The sequence below is a fragment of the Lissotriton vulgaris genome, chromosome 3_1 (assembly GCF_964263255.1).
Source record: "Lissotriton vulgaris chromosome 3_1, aLisVul1.2, whole genome shotgun sequence".
In the NCBI taxonomy this organism is placed as follows: domain Eukaryota; kingdom Metazoa; phylum Chordata; class Amphibia; order Caudata; family Salamandridae; genus Lissotriton; species Lissotriton vulgaris.
Genome location: NC_141689.1, coordinates 72,800,242 through 72,814,122, shown reverse-complemented (window position 1 = coordinate 72,814,122; position 13,881 = coordinate 72,800,242). Strand labels below are relative to the sequence as shown.

Below are 13,881 nucleotides of genomic sequence, written 5' to 3'. Positions count from 1 at the left end.
ATACAAAAGCACTGTACCAACCTGCACGCCATCTCTATACATTTTCTGTGACAGACCCTCGAGCTCACTCTTTCTGCCCATGCTGCCAAGACATGCACCAAAGCCTTTGTCACATACCTGTCCAAAGGCTCTAAATACCTTCATCTGTATACAACATTATTTACACAAATGTACATTTTCTATACATCTTCTACGACCGGTGCTAAGGTTCACTCTAGCTACACATGCTGCTAGGTCATGCACCAGACCCATGGTTGACATGTTCACTCCATGTTAATTGCTCTTGCTGAAGTTGTGCTGAAGCAGGATTATGTTATCTCTGTGTAGAGCAGAGAGGGTGACAGCACTGCTGTCCTCAGCCGTCACAGGGAGCACTTTGGCCACAGATGTTTGCCTGAGAGTAAGGTTCTGTGATTCTGGGACCGGACTCCATTTTGTTTGAGTTGTTCGTGACGCCATTTTGTGCTGCCCTCACGTAGGCCCGTGGAGGTAACCGAACGAACAAAGTTGCATGGGCTTCGTTATTCATGCACGTATTAACTAGGCCTTCTTTGACTTGTGAGTGAACAGTAGGACGCTGACCCCGTCACCTGACACTGACCTCTTGTGAAGCCAATTTCTCTGGCTGATCGTTGTCTGAGATTGCAAATCAATGTTCAGGATATCGTTAACCTTAGTTCTCTTGCACATATATTATCCTATTCAGCATCTGAAATTGTTTCTTTTCTTATGACTTTCCATTACATGGGTAGTGCTTTCAATTATGGGTTTTGTCCGGCTTGTGGAAATCGAATTTGGGACATTCCTAATAATTAACTTATGGGTTGGTATAATGTAAATCGAGCTTTTATGATGTGATAATGCGTGGGAAAATGTATTTCATTCGTCAGTGTTTGTCGCAGTGGGTGTGCATTTATGATGAGCAAAATGTGGATAAAAAGTGATGTCTTGCTCTACAAAAGTTGAACAGTTTCCTGAGTTGTACACCGTGTTGTGTTGCTGGGATTACTGTTACTAGCTGCAGCTAATAAATTTGATCTCTGACGCCATCCAGAAGTATCCTGTGTCTCTGTATACCAAGACAGGTGAACCCGAAGACTTTGGGCATGCCCCTGGCTCCGCTGGGTTCTAAAAACCCGGTTCTTCAAGAGGATTCACTCTTTGTAATCCTGTGCTCACCCTGCCCAAGGATTTACATACACAAGATGTTAAGGTTCTTTCTTACTACCGTCCTCTTACTGCTGATGCGCAGCAAAAGCAGTGATAGTCATGCTGAGGAGATACAGTGCATGCTTCCTGAAAACAGTCAATTTTGCATGTTGCTTGTAGTACATGTGAGTTGATATTCTAGTCTTTCTTAGTAATGCTTAATGCTTACCTTCTCTATTCCACATTCCATGTTCTACTCTGCCTTGTATGTTCCACCCTGCGGCAGTTGACCGGTTGTTGCTGCTGTGGGTGGTCTGCTCTTACTTGTCTCTTGACCTGAATAAAGGAACCTGCAAGAATCGTCTACCGCCTCTGCACCTTATTTACTACAGTATTTTGGCGACGCTTCTTCGAACCCTGCACTCTCCCGCCACCTTTTGACCTCGGACACCAAAGAGCAGACCGAGTTGAGCTGAATCATTGTCTACGCTTCTACGTACTGCCTGAGGGGATCCGACGGCTTTATTCTGGACTTTCAACGGAACCGGCAAGTTTTTACCTGCTTCTGCCTGTGTTTCCCTTCACTCAGTCCTCCTGCCGTTTCCCTCCTGGTAGTCTCCTGCTCCTGCGGCGTCTCCCTGATACTGATGACGTCTTAGAACCTTCCGTGGGAGTCAGCGATTCTCCTTGTGACGTTGGTATGCGCTCCTCTCACTCTGCGTGACTCGTCTCAACGCGCCGTCTCTCCCAGACAGCCAGCGCGTTTGTACGTCCACGTCATCACGCCGGGGGGCCATTTTGAATTTCCATGGTTACGGATTCAACTCCAGCAACGACGATGCGCTCGTCTTGTGTGCGCATTCATGACAAGTAAAGCTTCATGACAAGTAAAGCTTCGATTTTATTCCTGTTTGTAGCGTTTCTTCCTGGAATAGGTTGCCTTAATTAACTATTCGTTTACTTATTCAAACATTTCCGTTTTTTTTTGTGTGGCAATTAATAACATTAATATCACTCTGTGCTTCTCACCACAACTTTAAATATGTCTGAGTAGTTACCATTTCAATCTGGCTCTGTTGTTTTACCACCCAGTTTTCTTTCTTCACCTGGCCAGCCCAGCATATCATGGGAAGACTGGTTCCCCATGTTTGAGAACTACCTTGATGCGCTGGATGCTCAAGAGTTCTCTGCCAAACGTAAGAAAGCACTTCTGTTGGGTTTTCTTGGTAAGGAAGGACAACGTGTTTTCAGGTTCTTGCCACAAGTCCTTTTGGCTGGTAAACAAGCCCCGTTGGATGAGTATAAGGAGGCTGTGTCTCGTCTTGAAGTCAGGTATGCCAAAGAAGAGAACCTGGTCATGAACAGGTATAAATTCTACACCAAAAGTCAAAAAACTGGTGAGAGCATAGATGACTTTGTTTCTAGACTGCGCGAAATGTCAGTGAAATGCAAATTTGGCAACATGACTGATGAGCTGATCAGGGATCAGCTTATCATACAATGCAATAACAAAAAAATTCAGGAACGTCTTTGGGCAGCGAAGAATCCCAAACTACAAACAGCAATTGATTTAGCAAAGGTTGTTGAACAGTCCCAAGGGTGTATGAAAGAGTTGGAAAAGAGAGCTACTTCAAGTGACGTTGGTGAGGTGTCTTGTCATTCACACATGTTTCCAAGTCAGGAAGATAATGACCAAGACGAAGTTGCCCTTCTTAAGCAGAGAAAGTTTTTCAACAAAAAGTCCGTTAATGTTAAGACTAATAACACTGTTAAACCTCCTTCTTCTAGGCAATGTCTTAGATGTGGTAGTCTTGCACATGCTTCTGATTCAAAGTTTTGCTTTGCAGCTAAACAGGAATGCATGAAATGTGGTAAATTGGGGCATTATGCTCGTGTTTGCAGAAGTCGAGCTCGTCCTTCTGTTTCATATGTTAGTGACATCACAGTAGGTGAAGATGACACTGACAAAATTTTGGTAGTTGGTAACGACTGTGATCTTCAACGTGAAGACCACAAACGCAGAAATAGACCTAAGGCTCTTTTCATTATTAATGAAAAGAATGTTTACTTGATGGTGGACACTGGTTCGCGATACACGATCATTCCCAACTCCCTTTTTGTTGATTTGTGGGGTATGGGTCCTCTTTTTCCTACAGATATTTCTCCTGGTGGGTATCAGGGGGAACCACTAAGCATTCTTGGGTATTTTGAGGCTAACATTGTGTTCTCAACCAGACAAATATTTGGTAAGGTATATGTCTCAGAGTCTGGTCCCGCTATACTTGGTTGGATACACCAATATGACCTTTGCATTGTCGTGAATCCCCGAGCTGATCCTCAGGTCATGGTCGTGGAAGACTCTGAGCTATTCTCTTTGCTTTCTAAATTTAAAAATGTCTTTGGTGAGAGTTTGGGTCGGCTCAAGGGCTATTCACATAAAATAATAATCAAACCCAACTCCGTCCCCGTTCAACACAAGGTAAGACGCATTCCTATCATCATTAGGGATGAGGTCAAGGGTCTCCTTGATGACATGTTGAGTTCTGGGGTCATTGAGCCTGTTGAAGCCTCCCCTTGGGTTTCGCCCATTGTCGTCACCAAGAAGTCTGACGGCAAGCTCCGTTTGTGTGTCGACCTCAGGTCCCTCAACCACTGTGTTGTTGCTGACACCTTCCCGCTACCCAATATATCTGAATTAGTTACCACTCTCAATGGCGCAAAATTTTTCTCAAAATTGGACCTCAGGAGTGCATACCATCAATTGACCTTCACAAAGACTCCAAATCTCTAACAGCCTTCATCACTCCCTGGGGTACCTTTCAGTTTACTCGGCTGCCATTTGGCCTCAAGTCAGCAGCTAGCGTTTTTCAGCGCATGGTCTCAGGTATCTTCGAGGGTGTGCCCAAGGTAGTCTACTTTCAGGACGACATCCTGATTTATGGTTTAACCGAATCCCAGCACAATTTCACTCTGAATGTTGTTCTTGAGAAGTTATCTGATGCTGGTCTAACTTTACGCAAAGACAAATGTTTGTTTGGTGTGTGTGAAGTAGACTATCTGGGCTACACCATCCCTTCCTCTGGTATAAAACCCAAAAAGAACCTGTGTGAGGCTATTCGCTCTGCACCCTCACCTTCTGACAAAGACCAGCTTCGTTCCTTCATGGGTTTGATAGAGTATTACTCTAAGTTTGTACAGAATTTTTCTGATAAAACTGTGTCTATAAGATCTTTGCTTAAACGGGGTGTAAGTTTTACTTGGGGACCTGAGCAAGAAAAATGTTTTGTAAACATCAAAAATGAAATTTGTGATGCTAAAATGCTATCTCCCTTTGATGTACGCAATAGATCTATTGTCACTGTTGATGCTAGTGCACATGGTCTGGGGGCTATGTTGTCTCAATTGTGTGGGGAATCAGAGGTGACCATCGCCTTTGCCTCCAGGACCCTTACTGATACGGAGAAGAACTATTCCGTTATCGAAAGGGAGGCTTTGGCGGCCTCTTGGGCTGTTGAATATTTCCGTACTTACTTGTGGGGCATGAAGTTTACTCTGCGATCTGACCACAAGCCCCTGATCAAAGTTATTTCTCCTGGCGGGGCAGGTAAGGGTTCTGCCCGCCTTATGAAGCTGGCGGCTAGACTACAAGAGTTTCAGTATTCGGTGGAATACATCCCTGGTTGGAGGAATGTCCAAGCCGATTGTCTTTCGAGACTATCTTTGGATTGGCGTTCTCCTCACAATTCAGTTGTTTCACTAGACTTGGATGATATAGCTGTGGCCTCGGTGGAAGATGCTGTTTTTGTAGGCGAAGGTGTTTTCTCTTCCAGTGACTGGTCTAGAGAAATGTCTGTTGATGCCACTCTTCAGGAGGTCATCAAACTTATAAGGTTGGGGCCTAGACGAGAGAGTTCTGTCCCTGTCGCTGTTCGGCCTTACATTAAGGTCCTAGATGACCTTTCTATTGTTGGGGACATTCTTTTTAAAGGTGAGAAATTTGTACCCCCCTTTGGGTTAAGGACTAAGTTACTGGCTTTGGCACATGAGGGGCACATGGGCCAGACCCTCACCCAAAGGCGTTTAAAAGATCACTTCTGGTGGCCTGGCGTTGACTCCCAAGTAGTGGATTGGGTTGAAAAATGTTCTCTCTGCAGGGAAGGGGAGAAACGGTTGAAGACTGGTCCAAAGCTGGTTGATGGTGCACACGTTCTTTCACCAAATTTGCCCTGGCATACTATTGCCCTTGATTTTATTGGCCCAATGGGTGAGTTTGGGGAGAGTGACAGATTTGCCATTGTTGTTATTGATGTTTTCACCAAGTGGTTGGTTGTTCATTTTACCAATGATATCACTGCTTCCAACTCCATCAGGTTTCTGGGAAACCTCTTTAAGGATGAGGGCCTGCCTTCTGTCTTAATCACAGATAATGGTCCACAACTCACCTCCAAGGACATGGAGATCTTCTTGAAGGAGTGTGGTGTCTCCCATCACCATACATCCTTATACAACCCTCAGGGCAATGCTGTTTGCGAAAGAGCCAATAAAGTTGTTAAGGGTATTATACAGATGGCATCTAGTGGTGGTCATATTGTCAGGAAGATGGTGAATGAAATGTTATGGGCATACCGTACCACCCCTTTGGCTAGTGGAGATCTGTCTCTGTTTCAGTTGATGAGAGGATGTGATCCTGGTTTAAAGTTATTTCCGTCCTGGATGAGGGATGTCGTTACTCTGCAGGCTCAGAGTAATTTTCCAGATGATCTTCAAACTGATGTGGTTGAATCTACCCCCAATTTCTCTCCTTCTCCTCCTCCTTTTCTCGTGGGAGATCTGGTCAAAATCAAATTGGGAAGGTTACAAAAAGGTTTGTCCAAGTTCAAGGGCCCATTTAAGGTCAAGAAGGTGCTCAACCTTTGTGTCATCCTAAATAATGGCGAATGCTGGAACTTCAGGAGAGTGGCTCTCTACAAGAGGGAAAAGGGCTCCTCCTCTTCGTCTTCTTTGCACTCTATGGGTTCTGCTCCTTCCACTTCTTGTTCTGATGATTCTGTTACTAGTGGTTTTTTGCTTGCCAATGACACTGATGATCTTCTACCTTCCAATGGTGCGTCCCTTGGTTCTCATGCACAAGATGAAGTTATTGTTTCTGGTGGGGGCGATGCTCCTGCTCCGTTGCAGGGTCTTGTCCCTGTTCAAGGTTCTTCTCTCTCTGCACGCCCTCTTAGGCCTCGGCGGCCTCCTACTTACCTGCAGGATTTCGTTTGTTAAGTTTCATTTGTTCTTTTGTTTTTTTTATTATTTCTCAAACAGAAAGGGAGAAGATGTGTAGTACATGTGAGTTGATATTCTAGTCTTTCTTAGGAATGCTTAATGCTTACCTTCTCTATTCCACATTCCATGTTCTACTCTGCCTTGTATGTTCCACCCTGCGGCAGTTGACCGGTTGTTGCTGCTGTGGGTGGTCTGCTCTTACGTTGTCTCTTGACCTGAATAAAGGAACCTGCAAGAATCGTCTACCACCTCTGCACCTTATTTACTACATTGCTCTTTGTGAACTAAACTTGACACTCAACCCGTCATGTATTGCTAATGCGGACTTTGCAAACATGAGACCGGCCTCGTTTGATGAAAAAAAAAAAGTTACTAAGCTTTAGAAGTGATTCTCAGGTGGATACTATATCTTCCTGCAGATTCGTCACCTCTTGAAAATTCCTCCAGGCGCCCGACTGCTTCAAACAACGTTTCGGAGGTAGCAACACAAAAAGATGACCGACATAATGCTGAACATTGTCAAACATTCACCATACCGCATAGATCTGGGTTAAATCCATAGTTTTTTGCTCACCTGCCACCCCAGTTTAGAACCAGCCATATGCATTGAGTCTTCACCCTGCTACCCATGAGACCAGTCCAGTTCGAACTGCCATGCCAGGTCCTCCCTGTACGGGAAATAAGCATCCTGGGACCGGTTTCGGGGTATTACTCCTTATCAGCCAGGATAGCTTGAATTCAGTGGCCCGTTGAGTATGGTTCCCACGTCGGGGCATACCTTTGGCCACTTAGGACGAACACAGCAGACACAACAAGATGATGGATGGAAGGCTGAAGCTTTTCAACCACTCGCCCCCAGTCAAGAGAGCTGGGTTGAATCCATAATTATTTTGCTCATCATGCCACCGTATTTTGGACCCAGCCAAATGCAAATCAGTTTTGAACCTTTTTGGAGCCATCACAGGCAGGCCCAGTAGTCTAAAACTGGAAATCATTAGATAATTCTAATGTTCTAAGCCATGCCTACTGTGCACAGCTGTAGTTGTCAAACCTCTGGTAACAAAATCTGCAGTGTTGAGGCCTAACTGGATGACCTGACCCGCAGCAGCCTGACTATCAGGAATAATGTCCATGAAGTAAAGACTGTAGATTGTCAGGCAGTATCGATGCTAGGAGTCTGGTGATACTCCATAAGGTGTTAATGTATTTGCCAAGCAACCATGTGGCATTTAGTGACTTCAGGGCTAGGCTCCCGAGGCGAGAACATCTTTTTGGACCACGCTTCCAACGACTTGTACACTGCCGACCAGAGTCGTAGGGAAGTTGCCAGCTGCTAATCTGGAGGTTGAAGAGGCAAACATAACCTGGAAGAATGCTGGGAGAGAAACTCGGGGTCACCCAGTGCTGGTCTGTATCTTCCGGCTATGGTTCTGTGAACAGCTGCAGTAGACGATGACTTTGCCCCGGTAGCTAGGACAGGATCAAGCAGGTCTTCAATGAAAGGAAGCAGAGGTTCTGCTGAGTGGGCAGGTTATGGGACCTTTTTTTAAATGATTTCCTTGGTCTTTATACAGGACAGAGGTAATTCTAATGTGTGTACTGCTTTCTGATAATGTCATGGTAGAAAGCAGAATCTGGTGGGGGTGAGTCTGAATTGCTGAATTGTCCAGGTATTCTAACTCGGGCAAAGTGTAAAGCCCACTGGCATCAGCCAGTCTTTGAAAACACTCAAGATCATCATGAGAAACCAGTCTCCTCCTGGTCCGAATCTGTACCAAAGAGGTGATACACAGAGTAATGTTTGTGCCCCTCCAGGGTGTGTTGGGTATCTTGCCTCGACCTCTCAGCTGTATCAAAAGGCTGTGAAGTCAGAGGAGTTTTTTTTTGTTGGTATCTTGGTCTATGTTAATGGCGTTGGATCTGTGACTAGGGTTGGTGCAGTTGATTGCATCATTTGTCTAAACGGAGCCACTGACTGGGGCATGAAAGGGACAGAAGGCACAGAGAGAAGATCCATTAGCAAGAGTCCACAAGAGAATCCAAAAGAAACACCAGAGGGGACCACAGCCTTTCTCGAACATTGAATTCAGGTAAAGTTCGGGACCGGCACCATGCAGTCGAGAAAGGGCTGAGTGTAAGGGATGAAGGTGGCGGAAACACCCGGGGTCCACAGCTGCACTGACACAAGAAGCGCCAGCTCTATGGGAATTGGGATAATGACCTGGGTAGGTACAGGGGTGTTTGAGGTGGGAAAGAGGGGGTGTTGAGAAGAACATTGTGGCATCTTACCTCTTATTCGAGTTACTAGGTCTCTTATTTTTTTCTGCTTGTGCCAGGATGACATTGATGTCGATGACCCCAGTGACCTCAACCATGACTTGTGCCAGCCTCTCCGGTCATCCTTGGCTCAAGCCATAAAGAGTTGTCACCAACATCTGATTCGCAGAGTCTTGACACAGCGCGTTGGGGTGATAGTTTCGCGTTTGCACTTGCTGACTGGACAAGAATCTTGTGTAGAAAACAAATTCTGTGAGAGCTCCAGAACACTTCTAAGGTGCAGAAAAGGGGAACTAATCTTCTCAGACAGTGGGTGGTTTTATAGCTACTATTATGTCGTATGGACATCATTTCTGGGGGCGATACGAAGCAGGCAGCACATACTGTCAAAATAGAGCTATAGAAAAAAGTTTTCCAGACCAGTCCGAAGCCTGGTTAAATCTGCCGTACAGTCAGCAAAGCCTGCAATGTACCTCACTTCAAAATTGTATTCTTCTAACTTCAACAGAATGCAAATGAGTCTTGATGTTCCTTTGTCACCTAACAGAAATACGGTGTGTGATCTGCACACTAAATGAAATGTGTTTCCCACACGTTTTGAATTTTTAATTGCAACAGGCACACGCCAACGCCTCCCTCTCAATAGTGCTGTGCCTTCTTTCAACTTCTGAAATCACCCTTGATGCAACTGCAGTGGTGCCTTCCACCCCATTCACTGTCTGACATAAAACAGCTTCAATGCCCATTGCACTTGCATGAACCTTGATAGTGCATTCAACTCCTCACACATCCTTTTGTAAGTCTGGCACATTCACTAGTATGTTTTTTTATACACTGGAACACGTTATCCTCAATTTCACCCCACAGAAATTTCTCCTTTTTCCACAACTTTTTTGAAGAGGTTTCATAATAGCATGGCCATCCACAAACCTGGAATAATAATCCTACAAACCTGCAATGAATTTTAAGTAATCATTATAGTTGAGGGTCGGCACCTCTCTCAACGCTCTGAGAAGATCTACTTTAGCCAAGGCAACCTCCGAGATGATCCGGTGACCTATGTATTCAATCATATTCGTAAGAAATTTGCACTGCTCTCTTGCTACGGTCATACCTCTTTCTTTCAAAATACTCAATACCTTCTCCAGGATAATGTTGAGTTCCTCCACTCTATTGTCATAGACTAAAATGTTGTCCTGGAATGCTTGTACTCCACTCACATCCTTGAATAAACAAAACCTACATTTCTATAGAACAGTACTATAGAGGTATATTGCAGGCTTTGCTGACTGTACGGCAGATTGTTTGTCTCATCTGCCAGTGGCGGAGGATACAGAAGAATTGGATATGTTCAAAGATGGGTGTGTTGATGCGGGTATAAATGTTTCTAAACAGCATCATGCTTGAATTGAGGGAAATCATTGGTATAAAGCTTGTGAACAGGATCACTTGTTGAAGGTGTTTGACTTTGTTGTGAAATGGTGGCCTCATGTGAACAAAAAGTGCAATGTGAATTAAATGCTTTTTTTACAAATTGTCAATAAACTGACAATTGAGAATACTATTTTCCTAAGGGGGATACCTTTGTTCCACCTTACAAGATGAAGAAGACCATTGTTTCACTAGCTCACACAGGTCATTTAGGTTCTATCTCACCAAAGAAACGATTGAGACAATCATTTTGGTGGGCAGGAATAAATAAGTGTGTGGAGGAATTTGCGGAAAGATGTGACAAGTGTTTATTGTTTAATAAACACTGGAAAATGTGTGACACTCCTATGATACCAGTACCTTTGCCTGATGCACCATTGCAGAAAGTGGTGCAAGATTTTGCTGGGCTCATTGCGTTGTTACCTGTGCATCAGAGGTACTCGATTGTATTGGCAGATTACTTTTCAAAGTGGATCTATTATGACTTTGTGGACAGTATGAAATCTCGAGTGGCAATAGACGTCTTAACCAAATGTGTTTGCAGTTGAAGGGGCACCATTGGAATTGGTTACTGATAATGGTGTGCAGTTGGTTTTCAGAAAGAATGGCGTGGTTTTTAAGAAGAAATGGTACTAAGCATTATACTGTGTCATTATACAGCCCGCAAGCAAATGGAGCTGTAGAGAGACCGAACAAATTGCTAAAGGAGGACATTCCGACGGCTTCAACATGTAGTATGAATGTAATTCGATTTGTCAGAGAGAAAATGTGAGCATATCACAACACGCCACATTCTTTAACGGGGGAATCTCCTTTTTTTGCGCTTAGAAGTGGATCTGCTAAAGCTAAACTAATTCTGAAATGGTTGGAGAACATAACAGGCAAGTTGGTGGAGGACCAAGTGGATTATGATGTTGCGAAATCTAAGGCAAGAGATGCTCAACATAAAATTAAAGCTCATCATGATAATAAGTGATTGTTTATTAATGAGTTACAAAGAGGTACGTGGGTTATGTTAAAAAACATGACTGGAAAAGGCAGGAATAGTGAGTTTAAGTTTCGTGGTCCGAACCAGATGGTACAAGTTAAAAAATGTTCGGCTAACCTTCGATGGCAGGTGGTGGTCAATTAGAAATCTGGTTCTTCTGAAAGATTTTTTTTTTTTAATTGTAATAAGAAATATGAATCTGATGATTTGAAAGTTTATTTTTCTTTGCCTAACAAACAAATTGGTAATGAGAAACATCACATGGAATGCAATCCTACTGAGTTTCAAGAGGACTCTCAAAATGATTTACAAAGTAAACAAATGAGGGGCTCTGTTTTCTCAAAGATGAAGGGATTCACCCGTTGGATCCTATCTCAAGTGAATTAACGGAGGGCGAGTCTACGCTCTGCGGATCAGGTGGTGTTCAGGAATGCAATAGTTCTGAAGACGGTGCAGAATAAGTTGCAACTATAACGGGACTTATTTCTAAGAAACCAGGTTATTTGAAAGATTTTCACACCTGGAAAATGTAATTTGTACTTTAACAAAATGTTTATTAGAATCGCATATATATTATATTATAGTACAATTAATTTTTCCTAATGTTTGTTATAAAAGGAGGAGATGAAGAGTTGTAAACGGATATTATTATTATCCTATTTGGACTTACAATTACTGTTTGATATTGGGGTTCTGTGGTTGGGAGACAGAGGAGGCGAGTTGGGAGGTGTCGGATGCTTGTCGATGGGCTCCATACTTTGTATACTTGGGATATACAATAAAAGCCAATAAAAGGCTGAGCGTGTGGAGGAACTTACCTGGAACACTCCCCTCGCAAATTTGTAATCCGAGGAGCACCCTCCACCAGTGGCATGTGCGCTTACCTTCTCTGAAGTGCAGGCCTTGGAAATAAAATGAGTTGAAATTAAAGAACTTTAATTTGGTCTGGTCGGTTCCACTGCTGGTGCTGCACAGCACTTCTCTGTGTGCTGGTGCAGCAACACCCCCCATGCACCTGCATCAATTCTAAGCTTTAAATGTTAAATGCAGCACATCAGAAATGCAGGGCTTTGCACTAACTGGACCCTTGGCAGCAGTCAAAGAGGAATCTCTGCCAAAAGTGGTGGAGCTAAATTAGACAGTGACTGAGAAATGCATCCATCACTGAAGATTTCACACCAACAGAAGGGGTCGCAAGGCTCAGCACACCTCAGAGGCAGGCGGCATGGACTTTCGTGGTGAGTTACAAGCCTTAGGCTTCGTTGATAAGTAGCAGAATTGATTTTGCAACACGAATGCCACACAACTCAGTAGCCTAATGTGACAAAACGTAGCAAACATTCGCTCTGAAGGATTCTTGAGGCTGCTTTTCATTGGTTTTCATTTATCTTTACATTTTCTGACGTATGATAATGATAATAAACAATAATATTGGGTTCACTTTGAAAATGTTTCCATCTATAACTTAAAAAAATAATCTTCCAACGTACTTCTCTTTTCTTGATATAAATGGCATACATCTGTTTTCTATAGCAGTCTGGGCCAGCTTGAGTCGAGAAGAAGAGTGCAGCAGACGAACAGATCAATAAAATCAGAGTTGGCTTTAAACATCAGTAAGAAGCAAATGACTGAAATCTGAGGCCCTCTGTCCACCGATCTCGTGAAGTGGGAAGCAGAACTATATGTTCAGACGCCACGATATGTGTTATAACCCCACGGTATTGCCTACCCCAGGGTTGAGAAGCAGCATGATTTGTGGAACAACACTGCCATCTAGTGGCAGCTTCGTTGTACTTTAGGTTGAAGCTTTCGACAATGTAATACCTTCTTGCGAATGAAGATTATGCAAATACCCTTAACGGCGAAGCACTGTAATTAGTTTGTTTGTAATTAGGTTGTGGGCTCGCTGCGCCGGTTACTCAGCGTGAAGGCTCGAGAGTAACGTTTACTGCCTCACAAATCAAGTACAATTGGTGTAGCTTGCTTGACTCCAATCACCCTCTGATCCCAATGGATTTATTTAGCATACTTCAATGCTTCGATAGGGTATTTTGGTATTTTAGCTACACTGGTGATTTTCTGGGGGATTTTTTTAATCACACCAAGGAAAAGAGACGCTTTCGTTGTTATTTTACTGTTGTGTTATCCAAAAGAGTAACGACGTTCAGTGAATAGGCAAGGAAGAGGGCTTGAGGTTCAGAGACAAGGCACGAAAGAAGTGTGTGGTTGTGCTGCCGGCCTCTCTATTTTTTAAATTTATTTTTAAAAACAAATTGCATTCGTTTTCAGCAGGTTATAAAACACTGTTTGTACAGCGTGGTAGTAGTGTTACAGGTTGTGGCAGCTCGATTTTTACAATTGTAGATTATTCTTGCCAGGTATCAGCACATTCAATAATAGTGTTCAAGACAAGGCCTGACTTAGCCTTGATGGAGGCGACCACTTGTTATCCATCCTATAATGACGTCAGAGTATTCCATTGAAGTGACATTAAATAGAATGAAAGGAACAATAAAATAACAGAACATCCCTCCCCCCTCCCCTGCTGAAGGGCGCAGAATGGACACTTTTTTACTAACTGGTTATTGCGTGTTAGAGTGACCATGTAGTTACATGGGTCGCAGTCTTGGAAGGGGTCGGGTATTTTGTATACACCGTATTTGGGTATACAGGTTTAAGATGATAGTGAATGTGGAGATGTCCTCTTGCATCAACAGGTACGGAGTCCGAGGTGAACCTTCTACTGAGGCCCCTGGGTGGGGGGG

General features: G+C 43.7%; 1 protein-coding gene across 1 annotated transcript in view; it reads right to left on the bottom strand.

The window, feature by feature from the left end:
* Nucleotides 1-13,881, bottom strand: part of EXOC6B (exocyst complex component 6B) — a 1,740,488-nt gene that overhangs the window by 1,594,359 nt on the left and 132,248 nt on the right. The window lies entirely within an intron of this gene.